This window comes from Petaurus breviceps, unplaced genomic scaffold (assembly GCF_028583685.1).
Source record: "Petaurus breviceps papuanus isolate PSGF00001 unplaced genomic scaffold, PetGlider_PUasm1.0 126, whole genome shotgun sequence".
Taxonomy (NCBI): domain Eukaryota; kingdom Metazoa; phylum Chordata; class Mammalia; order Diprotodontia; family Petauridae; genus Petaurus; species Petaurus breviceps.
Window position 1 is genome coordinate 61,317,191 of NW_027185655.1, and position 15,485 is coordinate 61,332,675.

Here is a 15,485-nt window from a genome sequence, read left to right on the forward strand (position 1 = left end):
ATCTCTATAGGCATTGTGAATATGGCATTGCTGATACAGGATCTGATCTCAGCCTTAGTAACTTTTTATTTATATTTTATTAACTAATTTTTTTTATTTTAAACTTAAATACTAAACTGAGAAAAGAGAAAAAAATGCCATTTACACAGCAGAACATGAGAGAACTAAATATAAAACTATAAATTTCCATGTCAAGAAAGCCTAATTTTTCTTTGCTTCCTTGTAGGTTTTCTTTTGCTCTCAACTCTGAATATTTTACTATATTTTCTCTCTCCCTCCCCCCGCAACTCCAAAGAAGGCAATGATTAAGCACACACACACATACATATATGCAGTACACATACATGTGAATAAATGTATTTACATACATATACATATCTATAAACACATACACATATGTCTCTATTTATCTAAATATCTTTGTATCTATCTATCTATCTGTGTGTGTGTGTGCATGACTGTACTATGCTTATTTTCACATGTCACCACGTTCTCTGAATGGAGATACGATCTTTCTTCTTAAGTCCAAATCTTTCCATATTTTTTTCTAAATTAACCACTTATCAACATTTTTAAAACAACAACAAAACAATACCATTTATATAACAATTTAAGGTCTTTTAAAATATATGTGTTTATATATATATATATATATATATATATATATATATATATATCATTCATTCATTTCCACAAGATTTTGAGTTACAAATTTTCTCCCCATTTTTCCCCTATCCACCACCCCCAAAAGAGTGATCTTACTGAATATCCCCTCCCCTAATCTGCTCTCTCTTATATATTCCCCCATTCCCCCTGTGACTTTCCAGTAGGGCACAAGGTATCTCTATGCCCCAGTGCCTATATATGTTATTTCCCAGTTACATGTAAAATAATGATGATGATGATTATATACATATATATATGTATATTTTAAACCTTTGAATTCCAGATTCTTTTCCTATCCCCCTCTTCACCCACCCTTACTGGGAAGATAAACAATTCAATATAGGTTGTACATGTATAGCTATGCAAAACATTTCCATAGTGGATATATTATGAAAGACTGACTATATTTCCCTCCACTTTATTCCACCCCCCACTTGTTCTATTCTCTTCCTTGATCTTGTCTCTTTTCAAAAGTGGGTGCTTCCAACTTCCCTGTGCCCCAGCCTGCCCTCCCTTCCATCATCCCCCTCTCATCCCCTTCCCCCCTTCTCTCCTGTATGGTAAGATACCCTATTTAGTGTGTATGTCATTCCCTCCCTATGCCAAATTCAATTAGAATAAGGTAGACTCATTTCCTTTTGCCTTCCTGTTCTCCCCCTCCATTGTAACAGTTTTCCCTTGCCTCTTCTATGTGAGATAATTTACCCTATTCTATCTTTCCCCATCTCCTCTCATTATATTCCTCTCTCCTCTTAATTTCACCTTTTAAGTTTCCTTCCTTCCTATTCAATTGGTCCTGTGCCCTCTTTCTATGTATACCTGTACACATATATACACATACTCACATATGTGTTCATATGTCCATATATGCTTCTATATAGACATATATGTAGGTATACATATATATGTGTGTGTATGTATACACATTTCTATTCCCTTCAACTATTCTCATACTGAGAAAGTTTCATAAATTATAATTATTTTTTTCCATGTAGGAATGTAAGTAGTTCAACTTTGATAGTTTCTTTATGATTTCTTTATCCTGTATACGTTCTCATGCTTCTTCTATCTGAAAGTCAAATTTTCTATTCAAGTCTAGTTTTTTTCATCATGAATGCTTGAAAGTCCTCTATTACATTGAATGACCATATTTTACCCTGAAACATGATACTCAGTTTTGCTGGGTAGGTGATCCTTCATTTTAATCCCAGCTCCTTTAACCTCTGGAATATCATATTCCAGGCTCTTCAATACCTCAGTGTAGAAGCTGCCATAACCTGTGATATCCTGATTGAGTTTCTACAATATTCAAATTGATTCTTCCTGGCTGCTTGTAATATTTTCTCCTTGATCTGGGAATTCTGGAACCTGGCTATAATATTCTTATAAAAGAGATTCTAAAGTCAGAGCATGGTGCTTGCCTTGCTTCCCTCACTTGTTCATGTTGCCACTAAATTATTTGACTTTTGAGCTTTTAGCCACAGTAGAATTCTGCTACCAGAAGGGGAAGTTTTGTGCCAATCACTTGGGTTTTTGCAACTGGTGGAGCTATAACATGGGTGACCTCTCTGAAGCCTCCACACACTCTGGCAAACTGATCACACAGCCCAGGACCTCCACCCTAGACCACAATCCAGATCTAAGCACTTTAAAGCAAGAGCAATTACCCCTCAGATTGGTCACTTGGTCCCACTACAATCTGCAGGCCAGGAGCTCTGAAGCAGCCATGTGGCAGTGACTGCACATCTGCCAGGCCTCAGCTGCTTCTTGCCCCAGGGGCAAATGCCAGACCACACTCTTGAACTCCCAGGTCACAAAGTCCACACTGCAGTGACCTCTCACTTTGTACTTAGTGTCTATGGCTTTATAATTCGGTAAACCACCACAGCTGCTGTTGATATGAAGTCTCCAGCTAGTGGCTGGTTGTGGCCATCTGGAGGCTAAAACCTCACGCTCATACGGGGTGAGGCTTGGGTCCCATCATGCTGTGTTGCCTGCTTCCTGCCAGCCTGCTGGGCTGTTTTCAGTGAGAGGTTTGCTTCTCTGTGTCATTTTGTGGGTTCTGTAGTGCCAAAGTTTGTTTACAGTCATTTTTTTACATGAATTGGAGGAGGTGGGAGTGGGAGCCCCACAAAAGTCCTGTTTCTACTCCACCATCTTGACAGCAATTTAAGGTTTGCAAAGCATTTTGCTAAGGTGATATTATATTCATTTTCCCAGATGCTTTTCCCTGTGACTAGCAGACTCAGAACTTAATTAATCTTGTTGAAGAGGATCAATGAAAAAAAAATATAAAGAGAGGTAGCCTAGTAGTACCAGATTTCAAACATATATATATATATATATATATAGTTCAAACATATATAGTACAAAACAATAATCATCAAAATAATTTAGCACTACCTAAGAAATAGTTCAGAGTATCAGTGCAATAGAAGTAGTATACAATACACATTAGTACATGACCCTAGTAATTTAGTGTTTGGTTAACCAAAAGATTCTAGCTTTTGGGGGTAAAAATTCATTATTTGAAAAGAAAATGTTGCTGGAAAAAGTAGGAAGTAATTTGCCCAAACTAGGTACAGGTCAGTATTGCAAAACATATATCAAGATAAGGTCAAAATTAGTATGATTCAGAGATAAAAGATGATATCATATGCAAATCAGGAGAGCATGGGACAATTTATATCAGATCTATGTATAAGGCAAGATTTTATGACCAAATCAGAGAGAAGACCACGGGAAATAAAATGGATAATTGTGATTACATGAAATTAAAAAAGGTTTTGCACAACCAAACCAATGCAGCCAGATTAGAAGGAAAGCAGAAAAATGGAGAAATTTTTTTCATCAAGTTTTTCTGAATATGCCTAATCTCTCTCTCTCTTTCTGTCTCTCTCTCTCCTCTTCTCTCTTTCTCTTTCACTCCATATGTATGTGATATATATATATACATATATATATACATACACATATATATAGGCACACACATATACATACAGATATACACATACTTACACATGCATAGATGGAACTGAGCTAAATCTATTTATTTTTTTTTTAATTTCCCAATTGATAAGTGATCAAAGAATATAAACAGATAGTTTTCAGAAGAAGAAATCAAAGCTATCAATATTCACATGAAAATTAATGCTCTAAATCACCATTGATTAAAGAATTGTAAATTGAATCAACTCTGACATACTGTAGCAAATCTATTATATTGGTTAATATAATAGAAAAGGAAAACAAAATGTTGGAGGGGATATGGAAAAGTTGGTTCACTGAAGTACCGTTAGGAGAAATATGAACTGGTCCAACCATTCTGGAGGACAATTTGTAACTATACCCAGAGGAATATGAATCTGTGTATATCCTTTTTCCTGTAAAACTACTACCAGTTATGTATCTGGAAGAGATCAAAGAAAAAGAAGCTATATGTACAAAATTATTTGTAGTAGCTCTTTTTGTGATGGCAAAGATTGGAAATCAAGGGGATGCCCCTTAAGTAGGGGATGACTGAAAACATTGAGGTATATAATTGTGATGGAATACTACTGTTGTGCTATGAGAAATGACTAGGGAGATGATTAAAAAAAAAACTGGGAAGACTTATATGAACTGATGCAAAGTAAAGTGAATTGAACCAAAAGAACACTCTACACAGTGAGAGCTATATCTGAAAAATGATAAATGTAAAATATTTCACAATAAGAGCTTGATAAGTGATAATAAAATGATCCAAAATAATTCCAAAGGACTCATCATGAAAAAAAATCCATAGAGAGAACTGATAAACTCTGAGTACAGAATGAAGCATTTTTTCACTTACTTTCCTCCTCCTCCTCCTCCTTCTTGTTCTTCTTGTTCTTGTTCTTGTTCTTCTTCCAATATAGGTAAAATGAAAAAAAAATGTTTTGCACAATTTGACATGTTTTACTGATATCTTATTAACTTACCTTCTCAATGGGTGAGGGAGGGAATGGAAGGAAAGTTTGTATTTATAACTTAAAGTTTACAAAATGAATGTTACAAAAAAGTATATACATATAATAAATCATATATTTAAATATTCATATATATTACATATGTATATATGTACATTATACATATATACATGAATATAAATGCACATATTTCACATGCACATAGATACATACGTGCATACAAAACTTTACTTATACAAATATACATATATAGATATGTATATGACCAAGATCCAGAACTTCATAGAAAGGTTCTGCTGTGGGATTCTGCTAGGGTTGAGGACCATTGTCGAGTGTCTCTGGGAGCCTGGTGAGCAGAAACTGCCAACCCAGGGAGATGTGGGCTGCTACTTGTATGTCTCTGCCAATGTGCAGGAGCTTTCTAAATCACTTTGTGTAACTCTACTGTGACTTCTGCCTGATTCTTCCTTGATGGAGGCCTTGAGATTCATTGATCTCCGGAGCTCAGGTTAAACCTAAAAATTATCTCCTCTAGACAAAGAGCAGTTAAGGTAGCAGATATAATTTTACCCCAATACCATATTTCTGAGGACAGGAGTGACCCGTTTCATGGCACTTGTTTCCTACAATTTTTCCTTACAGAAAAATGGGCAGAAGAAACTGTAGAGATATCTATTCCTATCTTTATTCCAGTTATATGTAGCAGAACCATGTAGTCACACATCATAAATAACCTACATGGGCAATAAATGCAAATATAGATGCAAACAAACACACAAACCTCGTATATATTTAAAGCATTTTGTAAACCTTAAAGCTAGCCATGTATATGCTAGCTGTGATTATTATGAGGAAAGAAAGAAACGGAGAGGCTGGGTGATTTGGGGGTTATTCAATTAGTAAATTTCTGAGGCAATATTTGTACTTAGAGGTGGATGATTACAAATCCAATGCCTAATCCCCTGTGTCATGCCAACTCTTCTCATAAAGGTAAGTAAACAAAGATTTAACCTTGTTTTCTCTTATTTTCAGGAAATTTAATTCTCCCTGGGACTAAAATTTTCTGACTATCATCATCTCTCTGTATCTCTATCCCTGTTTATCTCTTTCTCCCTTTCTCTGTCTCTCCTTTTTTCTTTGTCTTTTCTCATATTAAGAGTTTAATAAATGTTTTATTAATTCTCACTCACAAAAATTCAATTTTTAAATGGACAGTTGATAATTTGGATGATTTAATACAGCTAAAATAATTTCTTTTGTAAGGTAGCCAAAACTGTTTTGACTCCTCCCTGTTTCCCTCAGCTCCCAAGCTTTCTACTTGATTGAACAGTGGACTGACATTGATTGACAGTTATGTCAGGAAAAGGCAACCTCTTGAGGTGGCTCCTTGTAAAGGGAATTGATGGGTATGTAATTAAGTAAATACAGCATTTACAAGTAAAATCCCATTGCAACAAATACCATTACAAACTTGATCTATGTTTAATAAAGCCCTTTTCATGATTGTGTAAATATGGTTTAAATCTTTTCTCCTATGTGTTTAAAATAAATTCAGCAGGAAAACACACACACACACACACACACACACTTCAGTCCCCTCAAGAATAAAAACAGCCTCTGTCAGTAGAAAGTCAGCTTTTCTAAATGAATGAATGAATGAATGAACAAATAATCACTTATCAAACTCTTACCAGTTGCTGAGGAAAGGCAGATAAGTGGAGCAGTGGATAAAGCCCAGAGACTAAAGTCAAGAAGATGAGTTCAAATCTGATCTCAGATACTTACTAGCTGTGTCACCCTGGGAAAGTCATTTATCCCTGCGTGTATCAGTTTCTTCATCTGGAGAATGAACTGGAGAAGGAAATAGCAAAAAGTGTTTTTATTATCTTTGCCAGGAAAACCCCAAAGGGGATCATGAAGAGTCAGACAAAACTAAATAACAACAAGGTACCAAGAAATAGGGGTACATGTCCCAAAAGACACCCTTTATGTTTAAGGAACTTGTGAAAGAGGCAGGCAATGCATAGAGTGAAGTTTTGGCCATGGAGAGACATTTTGATTTGGAAATTTAAGGGAATGGAAAGTGGATTTGTGGGGAGTAGAATGACATACAGAACCCTTCTATGTGTAATGACAGAGTTTATTTTGACTGGAAAAAAATTGGGGTGGGGAGTAGTTTGGTCAGGCAAAGAGGATAGGCAAATGCAGGGAAAAATCAGTTGAGCAGTAGATGTCCAAGAACGAAGTGAAACATGACTAAAGCCACGTTTAGGGACTTGTTTAGTTGTAGATATGTTCATGAGACACTCATCAATGGAGAAATGAGAAAGTTCTAGGGGTGAGAGGCATTGTTTCTGGCATAAAGAACAAGGTGACCAGAGAGAAGGCAAGATGGCCTGAGAGTAAAGAATATCATAACAATATAGTGGAGCGCTGACTCAGATAAGAATGCATCTCTTATGGGGCTTAGAAAATCTCCTAAAACTGGCACCTGTCTATGGTCCCACAGCTACCAAGTGTTAGAGGCAGAATTTGAAAACAAAGCTTTTTGACTTCATACCCTAGCATACTATCTACAAGGACATGCTGCCTCTCTTATAAAGATATTTTTTGAATGCGAATTATTCATTTTATTTCCTAGAAAGAAGGGCTAGAGACCAACATAGACCAGAGTACTGCAAGGCCAGGAAAATACAAAGAAGGTCTCTCTCTCTCTCTTTCTCTTCTGCTCTCTCTTCATTACCTAATAATTATAGAGTGAATAGGAATTAGGGTTATTAGAGACAATACTGAAGATAGCCTGATAAAACCATGATCTCTGAAGAGATTTTTTGACCATGTTCAGACCACAGAAAGAAAATGAATTATTACAAATAAGACAAGTTGGAGGTTTAGTACAACTCCTAAGGATTAGGATTTACCTCTGCAATGAAGATTGTATTCATAAGTTATGTGCCATCTTTTTCCAAACAATTTTTATTGATATCTTGCTTTTACATTGCCTACCTTTTTCTTTGTTTCTCTCCCACATCCCATTAAGCTTGCTAGCATAACTTTAAAAAACGGGGAAAAAAAGAACATTACAGATAACTAATACAACACTTTATGCTTTTATTAACTTTTAACAGTTTTCACTTACTGAGTTGAACCATGGACTTTTGGATATCATCTGACCATATGCAGCTAAAGAAGTATGCTCAGTTTGTGAGAAAGAAGAAGAGAATTTAATTGTGGTAGAAAGACATGTTCTTCAAAGAGAAGTCTGTTCTTTAAGAATGATCTAACAGTGCAATTTTTAAAATGGACCCTAAGTGCAGAATGTTGAGCTTTATTTTGTATACAATTGATTGGATTTATTTATTTGGAAATTAGTACTGAAAGCTGCAATGAAACTTGCAGCAATTATTATTTTCTCCATTGAAAAATCATTAACAAAAACCCAAATATTGGGAGAAGTTCGAGTAATTGTGTTGAAGGTTTTTTTATTCTTAAGAAGGATCATTTTAGCAGAAAAACAGAAGTAAAAAAATGTTTGCAGATGAATATAACAATGGAAAGTGGATGTGACAAAGTATTGAATCATAACTAGAAATTGTTACACATGGTGACAAATTCAATTGATTGGAAGTGGTAGCAGTAGCAGCACAAAGGACAATCTGAGCATAGCTGCATTAAGATGGGGACAGAGAGCAGCTGGTCCCCCAGAATGTCTGACTTTCCCTTTCAAATGAAATTTAAAAAATACAAGTCCTGGGAAAGAGTGATAGTAACCTGAATGGAGGTGGTCCAGGGGTGGTTGTGCCTTGGTATAAGCCAATGGAAGACCATGAGGTGAGATCACAAATGGTGGTCACTGCACCTGCCAGTAGTGCATTCCTATAAAAAGGAAGCATTCTTTGTCCTTCCCCACTCCCATATCCCTGCTGATTTTCATACCATTAGGCAAAACCCCATTCACTCTATGCTGGTTATACTTGAGAGCCACTAACAAAAACAAAACTAAGAACAGAATTTCTTTGAATAATACTTTAAACTTTTCAAACCTCCCCTTATCCTCATCCCTTACTCTTTGATGAGAGAAAAATGACCATTTGCTCAATGAAATGACACTCTTAATAACATATTAGTATAGTTTATAATATAGGGTTCTTTGGCTAGTATTTATACCCATTGGGAATGGGTAAAGACACATCTATGTTACCCTCTGTATAAATATACAACTTTCATTCATAGGGTTTTGGTTTAGGGATTTGTTTACAAATTCATCTTTCCCTACATCTAAATCAGGTTGCGTTTAACCACACTCCAAAAGACTATCTGGTTTATTCTTAGAATGGGAAATGTATTGTTTTGAATATTGCTTTAGTTAAATAAACCAGTTGGCTTTAGACATTTTGTTATAGTTTTATTTGTTTTTATAAGAGTATTTATAATCTGATTTAGAATGTAATTTTTAGTATTCTTGATAACAATCCACTGATATTTCATCATATCACAAAAGTCAGAGACTTCTAGAGTTCCCCACAATTTTGTGTGTTACAGGTACATTAAAGAAAAAAAGTATGACTCCACTCACATTTCTCATTTCCTAAGCATCAATTTTATCTGATGGTCAAATACGCATTTCCTTTTTCTAACATGACTTGGTTTTAGCTCTATAGTGAGGTTTTGTCAAAGAAAGTTAGCTTCAACATTACACTAAATTGTTCTTTTTAATGCAAAAAACAATTTTCCCTAATATCTTCTTGATGGCCATATTAATGAGAAAATTGAAGAAACTCTGAATGTAAGTGCTGACTTGCTCGAGTTTATACTGTTCCCAAAAATGTGATATTCACTCTGATTATAACTTGATCACTCTTTTTTTCTTCATTCATTTTCTTTTCATGCAACCTCATCTGAGCTCAATGTTTGACATGAAAATAGTTTGTATCCTCCTGTCAATGTCATTACTTTTATCTCAAAGCTCTTCTTTCTCATGAATCTGTTGTCAATAGATGTATCACCAATGCCAATATGTCATTGATTTCTCTCTTTATATTTGTATCAAATTTTTTATTCTGAAAACTCTTAGCAGGGAATAAAAGTTGTGTTCACATGCCTAGATGCTTTCATCTTTCAGAGAAAATGTTGTTTACAATTGTCAGGTTTAGAAGAATAAATGTATGAATAATCAAACATCAGAGTGATGGAGATACAGTTCAATTCCACAAATGCTTATTAAACACCTATGTGTATGTATACAAGACATTGCATGAGTGAGACAAGGCTATATATGAAAAGATAGCTAGAGCTAAAATGTACCTTAGCAGTATGTAAAGCTGTGGTGTGCAAAAGTGTATGAATGTTGTCAGTTTGAGGACATTATTAAAAAGTCCTAAAGAAAACAAAATAACAGAATATCAAATATTATTATCATAAATAAATTATTATAAATATTATTAAATAATACTAGAAGTATTATTTATTTTAAAAATCAGGATGAAACTGATCCATGATTATCTGACATATGTCCTCATGTGATCTCCCTCATATGAGTTGCAACTGTGCCTAATGTCCATAGCAGAGAAAAAGAGGTATGAAATTCATTGTTTCTCTATTTTCAATTTAAAAAGTTGAATGTCCATGAAATATCAGAGTGAGAAGGAAGCTTATAGGGCTCCTACTACAACCTCCTCCCAAAACAACAATTCTCTCTCTAGTGTCTATGACAGATGATCCTCTAACATCTGTTGAACTACTAGGAATAATGAAGCACTAACTATTTTATGAAGCAGTCCCCTTTTTATAAGTAATGCTACTTGTAAAAAAGTTTCCTTTTAAAGAAACAAAAATATATCTCTCTCTAACTTATCACAGTGAACCCTCTTCTTCATTCTGAAGCTTTGGAGACTTACTCTTTCTTTTCCATGTTAGTCTTTCAAACATCTGAATGTACTTAGCCCATTCCTCATAATTTTCTTATTATCATTAAAGAGTGTACTGTATTGGTAGTAGCACTGAATCTGGAATTGAAAGACATCTTTCGAACTTTAGTTCTTCTATATATGTAACCTGTGACAAGCTATTTAACGGCGATAAATCTCAGTTTGTTAATCTGGAAAGTAAAGGACCTATGTAGAATATCCTCAAGGGTCTTTCCTGTTCTAAATTCCTGTGATACCCATATATTCAAGGAACATGGATTCCTAGACCCACAGTTTTCTGATTTAATTGTTCAGTCCATTTTTTTTTCACCTATCCTGGGTTTCCAATTCCCCTTACCTATGATGTACCTTTTCCTGTCTGAAGATCATTCGCTTTGAAGAACAACAATATTCCAAGAACTGTACTAGGTCTTATAAATATTTCATTTTGTCAGCACAAGTGCAAAAATAAGGACTGGGTAGTTGTGTTCCCCTTGTGTCATATAAACCTAAAAACATTTAAAAGCCACAATGGACCTTTTCTTGCCCCAAATACGACTATACAGATTCTTTTGTTTTTATTGTTCTAAGCATTCATACAAGCCTCAGTTGGTCTTGGGGTTCATCATTCCTGAGGCTTTTTTAGAGGTTCATCCTTTTATTTGTTCTTGGTTGTGGTTCCCTTCTTATAACTTTTTAAAATCGATGTTCATCAGAGAGTTCCCTGTGTAGTATATTGATTGTTTTTTAGATTCCTTCCTTCTTTCTCCCTCATTGGGACCATTTGTGATTTTATTTTCAGAATTTCATTTTTTAAATCTGCTCATCCCTCCTCATTTAAGCCTTTTTTCCTGTAAGAATCTCTGAAATACAGCCTAAACATCTATAATTCTTTTAATTCAATTGTTCTCTTTATAATACACATCTAACTAGGCCTAGCATGATTAACCTTTACTGTTACAAACTCTTAGACATCAAGGAATCTTTTTCTAAAATTTTCCATTCTCTCCATATCAGCAACTAGTTATTCCTTATTGCTCAGAATTAATTCTAGAATAGCTGTTTTCTCATTCTCACTTTTGATTTTGATCAAGGCATTTTTAGCAAGTCAAGTTACAAATTTATTGTATGCTCTGCTTTTAGTATAATTAGGAAACCAGCAAATATCTGGATGATAAGACCACCTGTCTCTAGTCTGTCTTTCTTCTGTGCAATTATATCTTAGGGAGGCATCAGCTATGTCCTCCAAATATCAAGAAAATCTATGATATACTCTGATATTATTAGTGCTTCTCTCTTTCTATGCCCTTGACCAAATATTTTCTAATGGTTTCATAATCATCCTCCTGGAACTTTTTCTTTGAAACTAGTTAATGTACTTGGAGAGTTTCTTTTCTCTAAGAGGGTTGCATTAGTTTGTATATTCTATTATATTTGATTTATCTATGCATATATTATATAACAGTTAAACTCTAAGCTCCCTGAAAGCAAAGACTATGTTACATCTTAATGTGTCTTCTAGCATCTCTGCATGTAGTAGGCAATGAATATTTTTAATTGAATTATATTTTCCCACTCATGAAGAAGTATCTCTTTACTCCTTATTTCTTCCATTCTGTTTGTTTATTTTTGGACAAAGTATATTCTTCAGTTATATTTCACCTATGAGGCTATTCCACTAAATCTTAATGATACCAGTGTATTTATCTCAGGTATTTTTGTTATTACCCATATTCTATAAATAGGCAGCTAGATGGATAGAATTCAGTTCAGAAAGACTGAGTTAAAATCCTGCGGCATGTAGTTCCTAGCTTTGTAAACCTGGGTATATCCCTTAATCTTGTCCTGCTTCAGTTTTCTCTTCTATGAAATGGAGATAATTTCACCTGCCTCCTCCAGAAATAATCATATTACCAAGAACTCCATATGTCCATCAGTGAAATTCAGGAAAAAAAGATTTTTATATTAAGTCATTTCCAATGGTTACTACAAGGAAAAGTTACACCCTTTCAGTCAATTACAAAGCCTTTTATCCCTTACTCTGATTCGCATTTCCCTCCCCTGTTCCTCATTGGCTTCGACCTTCAGGATTCACAACCATTCGAAAAACACCTAACTGCCTCCCCCCACGTGGGTCTACGCCCCACCCCCATTACATTTCACATTTCAGCCCCGCCCCCATCCTCATTCTCTTTCTCCCTTATTTACTAACCATAATGCCAAGCCATAAATTCTTTTTAGTCTGTATCACTCAGATTTCATGATCTCCATAGCAGGAGAAAGGAATTTTCTCAATTGTTAAGAGAGTTGAAAAAAGTGTGAGTTGAAGATTCAACCCAGGACATCCATAGGGAAAATCGCGTTATCTCAGAGAGCATCTGGGTTAATGGGTCTCATCCTCAGTGAGCTTCACCTGACCTGGGCAGTATTTTTGACGCAGGAAAAAGGATCTTCTCTGAGAACAAAGAGAATGGATTGCGAGCTACCTCCTTCGCCACATTTTTTATTTCCTGAAGTAACTAATAAGTAGGAGACTTTTTGACAAATATGATACCTTAGGTTTCACAAATTATGTATCACATGATTTCTGCAGAAACAAAATTAATCACCCCTTACACTCCCAGGGTTATTGTGAGGATAAAACACAAATATCTGTAAAGTGTTTTTAAACCTTAAAGTGTGAACAGCTCAGTAACACAATGGATACAGTCCGAGCCCTAGAGTCAGGAGGGCCTGAGTTCAAGTCCAGCCTCAGACACTTAACATCTATTAGCCTTGTGACCTTGGGCAAGTTACTTAATCCCAATTGCCCCCCCTTCTCCCTTCCAAAAAACAGACCAAAATGTATTCCCTAAAAGCTAGATGTTGTTATTGCTGCATAGACTCTCTTGTCATTTTTCTCCTGGAAAATTAATCACGGGCTTCCTTTTCTGTTGGTTCTCTTTCTATGCCGTGAATTCTATCTTTTACAGCTGTACTAGTATATATGGGAATTCTTCTCCATCTTCCTCCTCGTATTTATTAAAAACCGTGATAAAATCAACATACAGTATTTTTTGTTTCTGGTTTGAAATCACATGTATTGGCATAGGTAATTGTGGCTTACCTTTAATTCCTTGTGTTAAAAATAAAACACTTTTGCCAAGAAATATTCCAGTTACCAGTGGTTTGTACACCAAGCTCCCATTGTTTAAGTGTGGATGTTTGTTGCATGGATAGCATACATGTAGATATAGATGTTGACGTTAGTACTAATGTTGATGAAAGTAGACATAAGCTCTATGCAAATGAAATTAATAAATCAGAAAAAAAAATGAATAAATAAAAAACAATGAAAAAAACAATTGGATCCCTTAAAGGGGAACATCTTTTTGAACAATATATCTATGGTAAAGTCCCTTGCTCAAAGTCAAATTAAAAAAAAATTAAAGGGGGCCTGGGAATGAAGGATAGAAGGGGCCACATCGAGGTGGGTGGCTGTGGCAACGGGCTCTTGGGTAGAATGAACCTTCCTTGTTGAATGTCTCTGGATCTAGTTGAATCTCGCCTTTGAAGACCTGTTTTACCAATAGTGGATGTGACTCTGTGGCATATTTGATTACCATTTCAGGGATTATATAAAACTGTCTGATTACCTGAAGGGAGGCAGTTGCTGCTGTATCAAAGAACTTGATATCACAACCAAAATGGTGCTGTCACAGACACAATGAGATGAACTACATCAAGCTATAACAGATTATCTTCATTCAAATGGCTACAAAGAGGCCTATTCTGTTTTTTAAAAAAAGAAGCTGAATTAGATAAGAATGAGGGGTTAAAAAATATGCTGGCCTTTTGGTTAAAAAATGGACATCAGTTATCAGATTAAAAAAAGGTTATGGAATTATATGGAATTAGAGTCAAAGCTAAATGAAGTAAAGGAAGAATTTGAATCAGGTGGACCTCTTAGTCAGAAACAAGACCCAAATTCCTCAACCTCCAGACAAGTACTCATTGAGTAGATATAAGAGTTCAGTCACTTGTGTCATTTTCCATCCAGATTTCAGTGTTATGGTCTCTGCTTCTGATGATGCTACTAAAGGTGTGGGATTATGAAACTGGAGATTTTGAACGAACCCTTAAGGGACACACAGACTCTGTAAGACATTTGCTGTGACCAAAGTGGCAAGCTTTTGTCTTCCTGTTCTGCTGATATGACCATTAAACTATGGGATTTCCAGGGCTTTGAGTGCATCAGAACCATGCAGAGACATGATCACAATGTCTCCTCAGTAGCCATCATGCCTAATGGAGATCATATAGTAAATGCCTCCGGGGACAAAACTATAAAAAGGCATGGTGGGAGCAAATCAAGATGGCATCGTAATTGTCAGCCATTCTAATGACCAGACAGCATGTGTATGGGTAGGAGCCGCGAAGGAATGCAAGGCTGATCTCTGAGAACATAAGCAGGTGGCTGAGGGCATTTCCTGGCCCCCAGAAAGCCTTTATTCCTCTATCTCTGAAGCTACAGTATCTGAGACCAAAAAAAAGTAGCAAACCTGCACCTATCTTGCTGTCTGGATCCAGAGACAAGATCATTAAGGTATGGGACTTTATCATTGGCCTATTCCTTATGACCCTTGTAGGCCATGATAATTGAATATATGGAGTTCTCTTCCATTCTGGAGGAAAGTTTATTTTGAGTTGTGCTTATGACAAGACCCTATATGTGTGGGACTATAAGAACAAACGATGCATGAAGACCCTCAATGGGCATGAACACTTTATTACCTCCTTGGATTTCCACAAGATGGCACCATACATGGTTACTAGAAGGATAAAACAAACAGTAAAAGTGTGGGAGTGCTGTTGATTGATTCACATTTGATGACTCAACCTCTTTTTTCGGCATGCACTCAGATACCATGGTTATCTCCATTGAGCTCTGTTTAAATAAATATTGTCCTTTCATGTAAATTAAGCA

At 35.6% G+C, this 15,485-nt stretch overlaps 1 pseudogene; it reads left to right on the plus strand.

The window, feature by feature from the left end:
- The first annotated feature begins 14,205 nt into the window (after positions 1–14,205).
- Positions 14,206–15,389, plus strand: LOC138170376 (platelet-activating factor acetylhydrolase IB subunit beta-like; annotated as a pseudogene).
- The last annotated feature ends 96 nt before the right edge of the window (positions 15,390–15,485 follow it).